General features: G+C 36.6%; 1 pseudogene; it reads right to left on the bottom strand.

Moving 5' to 3' along the window:
- Positions 1-687: 687 nt before the first annotated feature.
- LOC119517241 lies at positions 688-3,013 on the bottom strand (annotated as a pseudogene).
- Positions 3,014-8,525: the final 5,512 nt, after the last annotated feature.

Genomic DNA, 8,525 nt, shown 5'->3' with positions numbered 1-8,525 from the left:
AGTGGATACATGAACCTAACAATTCAAAAGATGTTTATTGAAAAAATGAAATTATTGAAGCAACTAGGATATATGTTTAAGGCAAAATGAAAATCTTATATTTATATACATATACACACAGATATGTATATGGTTTAAAAACACACATATGAATAGATCAAAATTAGAATATACAAAGGAGTGCAACATTTAGCAGTTGACAATTAATTCACTGAGTTTTCCAATTTTCTTCACATTCTTACTCTAAGAAACAAAGAAATAACCCTAAACAACTAGTACTTTAGCTAATATCCATAAGCACCTGTGCAGATAAGTTCTCTTCTTTTAGAAACAGAATTACAGCTTAAACTTAAAAAATATATGTCAGTTTTAAAATTCAAGTAAATAAAATTCTGGCTCACATCATGGTAGCTTTTCCAAATAGTTGTGTGAAAGAGAGAAGATTGTTTCTGGTTAAATATTTGGTATCACTGTTCTCACTATTATTTGCTCTTAGTTGAGATCCAATAGTTTGTTAGCAGTCTCACACTGAAAATGTGTTTATTAAACTATTTTGGCACCTTGTTACATATAGTTTGTTTATTTAGGAAAGCCTTCCTTTTTATAGTAGCTTCCTTTTTGTTGTATTCTCAGGAATGGTGTACTTATCAAAGTTCCACAAGTATTACATAATTTTTAATTTAGTTACTATCTTAGACTATGGAAATTTGGTTTTCTTAAAATCAGCATTGCCTGCCTGATTGTAGGTTTGTCACAAAAAAAGTGCTACTTCACTCTCTGTGGTTGAAAATCTTTTCTGGTATATCAAAGGATATTCCTTCTGAAACTGTTTAAGTTTTTCCTTTTCTCCTTTAGAGGCAAACTCCTATTTTTAAAAATATTCTCTAAAAGTTCTGCAGTTGCTACTCGAGAGGTAGAAACTTTCTGTTCATCAAACTCCTGAGCACTAATCTGCTTACAGTATGAGTAAGTTGGCAAAGCAGTAAGCGGTTCATCTGCAGGAGTTTTAGTATGAGCCTTTCTTGAATAGTCAAGATGTTTCTCAACTGCGATTTGTAAGTAAGAAGGCACTAGAAGAATTTCCTGATGATGATCCATTAAGAAAAAAATTAATCTTGCAGCAAGAAGCTCATCAAGATCCACTTCTATGGCAAACACTGAGAAAAAGTGTGTATCATCAGTGAGCTTGTACCCATCGCATCATGAAGCTGGGGCATATCAACATTTTTACCCATATGTGAAATCGTGCGCATTAAAAGCTGAAGCTTTCTACAAATTGGTGGGGGAAGCAACAAGCAATATAATTGTAGCATGCTGACGGCAACCCTCTCTAAATGAGGCTGCAACAAACTTTGTGTGCCGGTGAACAGAGAAGCTGGAGGAAAAGAATTTTCTGAAAGTTCTATTGTACTTTTGCTGTCTTTTCTTGATTGTGGCACTAGACTGTCCAGGTTCACATTCCATAGCTGTTTGCACAGTTGTGCTGCCTTGTCCAAAATGATTGATATGATTTGTTTTCATGGTAATTTCAGCCACTGAATATTGATACAGCTATTCTCTCTTGTGTTACTTCTTAAAAGCAAACCCTGACCTCTACAAAGCTGCTTTGGCTTGCATTCCCCACTATACAACTCCTCATGGTGTTGAACAGTCTGCAGAGGTTCTTGTAAAACCAATACAGGGTGGCTTTTCAATATTTTCCTCTGTATGAAGATTCAATAGAGATCCTTGTTTGGGATTAGACTCTAAAAATTGTTTATTAGTTTGTTCTATGCTCAGAACAGATTGATGGAAGACCCTGGAGACCTCTTCACCTGAAATCCGTAGTACATACACAATTCCTTCCAGAAAATAGCACCTTGGTTTGATGTTAGAAGGTAGAACACGCATACTACTTAAGCCTATTAAGTTAAGACAACTTCCTCCCATTCCGTCATTAGCACTTGCTCTTTTGTTCTTAAATTAGCTAGTTGCAATTTCCTAGCACATCTTTCTTGAAATCTTTGTTATCTACAGTCTCTCAGCAGATCCTGATTCTGCTTTATGTTTGTATTTTTGAAGCAGACTGAGAAGACACTTATTTGATTTGAAGGAATTCAAAATGTTTAGGTGAAGGAACTTTGAAGACCGTGGATCATCTTGAATTTTATGTATCCCACTGGGTCTACCTGAAATTGTGACATAATCTGCAATTGTTCTGAATACATATCGTTCAAATCAAACATAAGTAGGGTTATTCACATCATTACTTCTTGGTCACTTTGCTAGGCATCTCATGGCGGATAATACCTAGTAAGGGAGGTCATCTGATTTGTCTTATAGTATAACTATTCCATATTTGCTTGTATTGGTCATGTATATTATATAATTGAGAAAAACTTGTCTTGGATTTATGACTTCTTCCAGAGATGGCACATCTAAAATCGTTTGCAGGTAGATCAGAATAATATATCTCCAAACTTCTTCAACATCTCTCTGGCTTATTTCTCTATTTTCAACTGAGTTTTCTTGCTTTTCATCAATTGATTCACACTTTATTTTCTCTGCATTTTCCTGAAAGAAATGTAATCCGTGCTTTTTAGGAGTTCTACGAGATAGGTTTCACAATTTAAAAAATATTGCCTTTATCTTTAGATAGATTCTCTGTGCTATTTTTTTCTCAATTCTGGATGCTTTCATGGAAGAGTTTTAAGTGGAGAAGTGGTAGGAAATCTGTATAGGTGATTGTTGTCATCAAGATTTTCTGATCCCCAGCTACCTTTGCTATTTCTTCAATTACATGATTCTTAAGAAATTTTCTCAACAGGTTATGAAGCCAATCCACTGCTTCACCTGCTGTGAAACAACTGCCATATTTTTAGAGGTGCTGCCTGTGTTTCCTCAGAAGCATCCCTGCCTGAAAAGATACGGTAACTTCATTCCACAACTTGGTGGCCCGAGAAGGCCCAGGAGGCACCCACTGATTCTCCGTTCCGCCCACCAGGCCCAGGGCTCGGTCAGCGCCCTGGGCCATCCATAGCGGCAGAAGGTGACCTCACATATGGTGTTGAACGTACTCAGCCTGCAAACTGTGAAATTACTCCATTTTTGTTAAAAGTTTAGTTTTGGGACATTCCCAACAAATGCATGTCAAAGCTGGGGACAGTGATGAAGTTAAAAGGATGATGCCCACAGATCTTATTACAGAGTATAAGATGTCTTTAATGCAAAGTTTATGGAAAATTCACAGGGTGATAATGGTACAACCTAGTAGAGGTACTGGGTTTCTAAGTTCCTTGGACCTCTCCACTGGGTTGAATTGCTGCAGCTGCTAAGTCCCAACCAGAGGGAGGGGTCTGCCCTTTCCCCCTCCTGATTCAAAGGAGTTTTTATATTCTTAAGGCCCCTTCCTGGAGGAAAGACTTAGGTTATATGCCTGCTTACAGTATGCCCTTTTCATGAGTCTCCAATGTGTTAATGTGAAAACAATACAGCACTGTCCCGAATATTGTCATTACTTTATGCTTATCTGTCTGGTAACCAGCACAAACCAACCCAAAACATTCCTGACAGTTTACTTAGAGATAAAGAAATAAAAGGTGAGTCTCCCAGGTGTCTGGGGCTTAAATCAGAAGTAGACTTCAGACCTGAGATCCATTTTTGCATAAACTATTTCAAAGGTACGAAGGTAAAACTTTGCTTTAATATTTGTTTCTGTCAGACAAGTTCAAGTTTGATTTGTTCCAAATCTTTTTTATTTTTTTCCTTTTAAATCAGTGTTATTGACATAAAACATACATAAAATAAAATGCATATATTTTAAGTGTACAATTCAATGAGTTTTGAGAAATGTAACCATCACCACAAATATTCATCACCCGGCAAATTCCCTTGTGCCCTTTACAGTCATCGCCAAACCCCAACCCCCAACCCCCAGACCCAGGAAAACATAGATCTGCTTTCAATTAATATATTTTAGTTGTGCCTGTTTTAGAATTTCATATAAATGGAATTATACGGTGTATACTCTTTTATCTCTGGCTTCTTAACGCTCAGTATAACGTTTCTGAGATTCATCCAGGTAGATGCATGGTCAGCATTTCCTTTTTAATGCTGAGTAGCATTCTGCAGTTTGGTTCAACCACACTTTGTTTATCCATTCACCTGTTGCTGGGCATTTGGGTTGTTTCTGGGTTTTGTCTATTTATGAATAAAGTTGCTATGAACATTTGTGTACAAGCCTTTCGGGAAACACGTTTCTTTTCTCTTGGGTAAATACCTGGAAATGAAATTGCTAGGTTATGTAATAAATACACGCTTAACTTAAGGGGTTGGCAAAATCTTCTTGTCAGGGCCAGAAAGTAAATATTTTAGGCTTTGCAGGCCATAAAGTCTCTGTTGCAACAACTAAGTTTTGCTATCATAGTGTGAAAGCGGCCATAAAAAATACATAATTGAATTTGAGTGGCTGTGTTCCAATAAAATTTTATTTACAAAAACAGGCAATAGGTCAGATTTGGCCCCAGGCCATAGTTTGCCAAACCCTGGCTTAAATCAGTATTGCAAAGATTCACTCCTATGTCTTCTTATAGCTGTAGCTTTTATGTTTAGATCTAGATTAATATTGAATTAATTTCTGTTTATGGTGTGAAGGTAGGGTCAAAGTTCACTTTTGTTCACATTGTTTTTCTAGTTGTTTCAGTATCATTTGTTGAAAAGACTATTTATTCTTTCACCCCTTTGAACTACTCTGGTACCTTTATCAAAAAAGCAATTGACCAAATATGTATGTTTCTATTTCTGGATTCTCTATTTGTTTCTATAGATCTGTATATCAGGCCTCATGCCAATATCATATGGTCTTGATTACTGCGGATTTATAACAGGTCTTGAGATCAGAGAGTATAAATCCTCCAACTTTGTTCTTTTTCAAAATTGTTTTGGCTATTCTAGTCCTTCTTATTTCTATATAAATTATAAATTTTATAAATTGTCACTTTATTAAAAAACAACCCTGCCAAAATTTTTATTTTGATTGTATTAAATCTGTAGACAAATGTAGAACAAATTTACATCTTAGGTATATTGAATCTCCTAGTACATGAAGAGTTAATACTCTTACATGTTATTTATTGTGTATTCACTGTACATACGTATAATTTTTATTAATCATCTGAGTGCTGAGTATTTTGTTCTTTTAATTTTTTTTTTACTTTTCTATGTCAAAAAATTATTTCTAAAATATTGAGCTCTACCAAAAACAGTTGCTAATTTTGGTCATGCAACAGCTCAATTTAATTTGAATGATTCAGAGACAAGAAACTATATTAGAAAAAGAGAAGATAATTATTTCTCTTTCTAAAGAAAATAGAAGATTCATTACCAAAAGATAAAATTATTTGATGTGTGACCTGAGCAACTAAACTTTTAAAAAGTAATTGAAAAAGGAGACTGGGGAACTGCATATTCATCTACATCATGAAAGCAATTTCATCAAAATAACTCTTTTTTGTACACTGTTAAGTAATGATCTATTTTCTCTTTTTCAAACAAACAAACCAAAATATGTATTTCTTAGCTCTCTTCACCAAAAAAGCCAAGAAATGATGGCCAATTTAATGGAATTGGATTCTCCCCTTATACAGATTGTGGTCTCTGTATATTATTCACACTCTAAGAAACCAGGACTCCTTATAGGAAAAGCTGATTCCAGGTCTGAGGCAAGTTTATTTGGAAAATCCCACACTCAAGAAGAGAATTAGTTTCCACCTCTTAAAGGAAGGAGTATCCAAGAATTTGTGGACATATTTTAAAACCACTGTGAATCCATTAAAGGATTTTTGAATTTTTAAAAAAGTACCCAATTATTATACGTATACATCCTTATGAAACGCAAACCATATAGAAGCCTAGTCTACACAATAAACATTGAAATGCCCTCTTCACAACTAAACTTACCCTCACCTCTACTCCAGCCCCTAGCACGACTAAAGATTTTTTGCCTAAATATTTACACACACACAGAGGTAGACACAGATGTACATATATATGTGCATACATGAATGTAGAATTTTGATTATTATATAAACAGGATCATTCTACAATCCTATTTCTCAATCAAGGCATGATATGTCTTGAAGCTCTTTCCACGTCAGCATAGAGTGAGCTCATTCTTTTTAACAACTGCATCATATTTCACTGCATTGATGTATACTAATTTATTTAACCAATTTTCTACTGGAAGCATAGGATGATGTACTTCCACACCTGTTTTGTTTTTTTTTTTTTGCTATTAGAGACTTTGTTTCACTGAATAACTTTTCAGTCTTACCCTCCTAGTTTTGTAAGTTAAAAACTTAGAATTGAAAGAAGTGCCAAGTTAAAGGGTATGTGTATATTAAATTTTGATAATAATTGACAAATGGTGGGTACAGGGGAAAGTTGTTCTAAAAGGGAAGTTGTTCCAGGAAGAAAGACAGACTTTTATCAGTTAGGATATTTTTCAAATAACAGAAAACATCCCGAAGTTGTTCAGGGGAAAGGAGGGAATATTTATTAAAAGAATGAGGAATACAGCCAGGCTTTGGTGTCACCTGACACATGGAATTGAAAAGCCATCAGGATTCTCTCTGCCTCTCATCTCCCCTTCTCTCTAGACCAATTTTCTGTACCTCTCCATCCATACAGGAGGCTAGAAAATGACTATCCTAAAGCCTCCATATTTACATCCCTGTCCAAGAGACCAACCTAGACTCCTTGGCTCTATCCTCGTTCCAGATTCCAAGAAGAGAGACCCTCCTTTGCTCAGCAGGGCTTGACGAGTGGAATGTCAGTTGGCTTCACTCTACCAGATCTTGATACCAGAAGAGGGAAATGGTAGAATAAGGTGCCCCAGCTGGCTGATAGGAAGTGCCCACCAACTGCTGGGAAGATTTACTGGCCTGTTTATATAATGTGAAAAAATCTTCTCTCGACTTCCATCCATACCCCCCAAACTTTTAAATTGAACATCTTGCTGTTCCTAGGCCTTTTAGATGTAAAGGGTTTGCTGCATATGTGTTGCTGACAGGACGGCGAAGGAATGAGACACAGACAAAATGTAAAGTTAAGGGAGCAGGGGACTCAGAGCCTAGTTGACAAAGAGTGTCTCCGCTTGCTCCACATCATATTTATTAGCTTTATTTTATCACAAGAAATAGGGGAGTTAGTAACAGGCCATAGAAGGCAAGATAAAGAAGTTAGTAAGATAGGGAAGTCAGGGACAGGCCATTTGAGACTTGCACACTTCTTGCATCAACAATGCGGGTGCTGCCCTGGACAGTGTTCCATCCGGGCAGGGCTTAGTGTATGTCAAGGACGCATTCCAAGCTCAGGCCATTTTCCCACATTTCCCTCTTTTTGTTTTTGTAAGAAGAAGAAGAAAACTGAGTTTTCTTTTGCATTGCCAATGTTTATATCTTGTCACATATCTGAAGGAACAATCTAGGTACAGGACAATAGTAAACATCATCATGGTCCCAAGACACACATCTTTACGAAGTGTGCCTGCACAGCATTCCACACAGGCATGTGGCTTAGCATTCCAAGCCACCACCTCAGATATGGCCTAAGCAACATGGAAGACTTGGTTCCCCACACATATGATAAAAAGAGAGTTAGAATACCGCACATCTTGTAAATGCCCATTTGTTTTTAAAAATCATAGAAAACAAATGTTTTCTGGAAATAACTTTTTGAGAAATCATTAGGCCACTTCTATAAGTGACACCAGGAGCAACAAACATCCATGTTTGTTCAGAGGGTTAAAGGACATGCAGCAGAAGGTGTTGAGACGGAAGAGAAGATTCAAGACCAGACTAATTATAAGACATTCTCATATTATAGCCATTGTTCTGTGCGTGCATTTTATTACTCACTAGTTCATATATAGTTGACAATGCTGAGTATTTTTTTGAAATGTTGTGTCCCACTGAACCAATAAGACTAGCCCCAAAAGATGAAATAGGGGAAGACCCAACTGGGACTGCTCTAAACTCCCCTACAATGGGGGCAATTGGGATTTCAAAGAAAAAGACACTGACATCCAGGGTGATCACTCTAAAAGCATTTATTTGGGGAACTTGTGTACAGAGAGCTGCAGTTGTCTCATGACGGACAGTGAGACAGCAAGTTCACTTGAGTATAACAGTACCTAAGGCAGCTGCTCTACAGATTATATATGGCTAAGAAGGTGGCTTAGTGCCAAGGGCTTACATGTATGTACTGGGAAGACATCTTGGTATGCACACTTTTTTTCAAAATAAAAGGTGCTCATGGCAGGCTGTGCTTAAGGTTATAGCAGCCCAAGTTCAGCATGCTTCCGGGTGATACGAGAAGGGATGTCCGAGGAGGACAGCAGAGGCAAGTTCAATCCTGAGTCAAGTAGGAGATGCAATATGTATTGCACATGAAATATCTGGTCTTTCTAGATGTTCCAAAATGCCTAAAAGTAGAGGTAGTGATATAAAACATTTTGAAAATTTCTTTTTGTTAAGATTCATATGAAA

This window comes from Choloepus didactylus, chromosome 21 (genome assembly GCF_015220235.1).
Source record: "Choloepus didactylus isolate mChoDid1 chromosome 21, mChoDid1.pri, whole genome shotgun sequence".
NCBI classification, from domain to species: domain Eukaryota; kingdom Metazoa; phylum Chordata; class Mammalia; order Pilosa; family Megalonychidae; genus Choloepus; species Choloepus didactylus.
The sequence above is the reverse complement of the archived record's forward strand: the minus strand, read 5'-3'. Positions and strand labels throughout refer to the sequence as shown.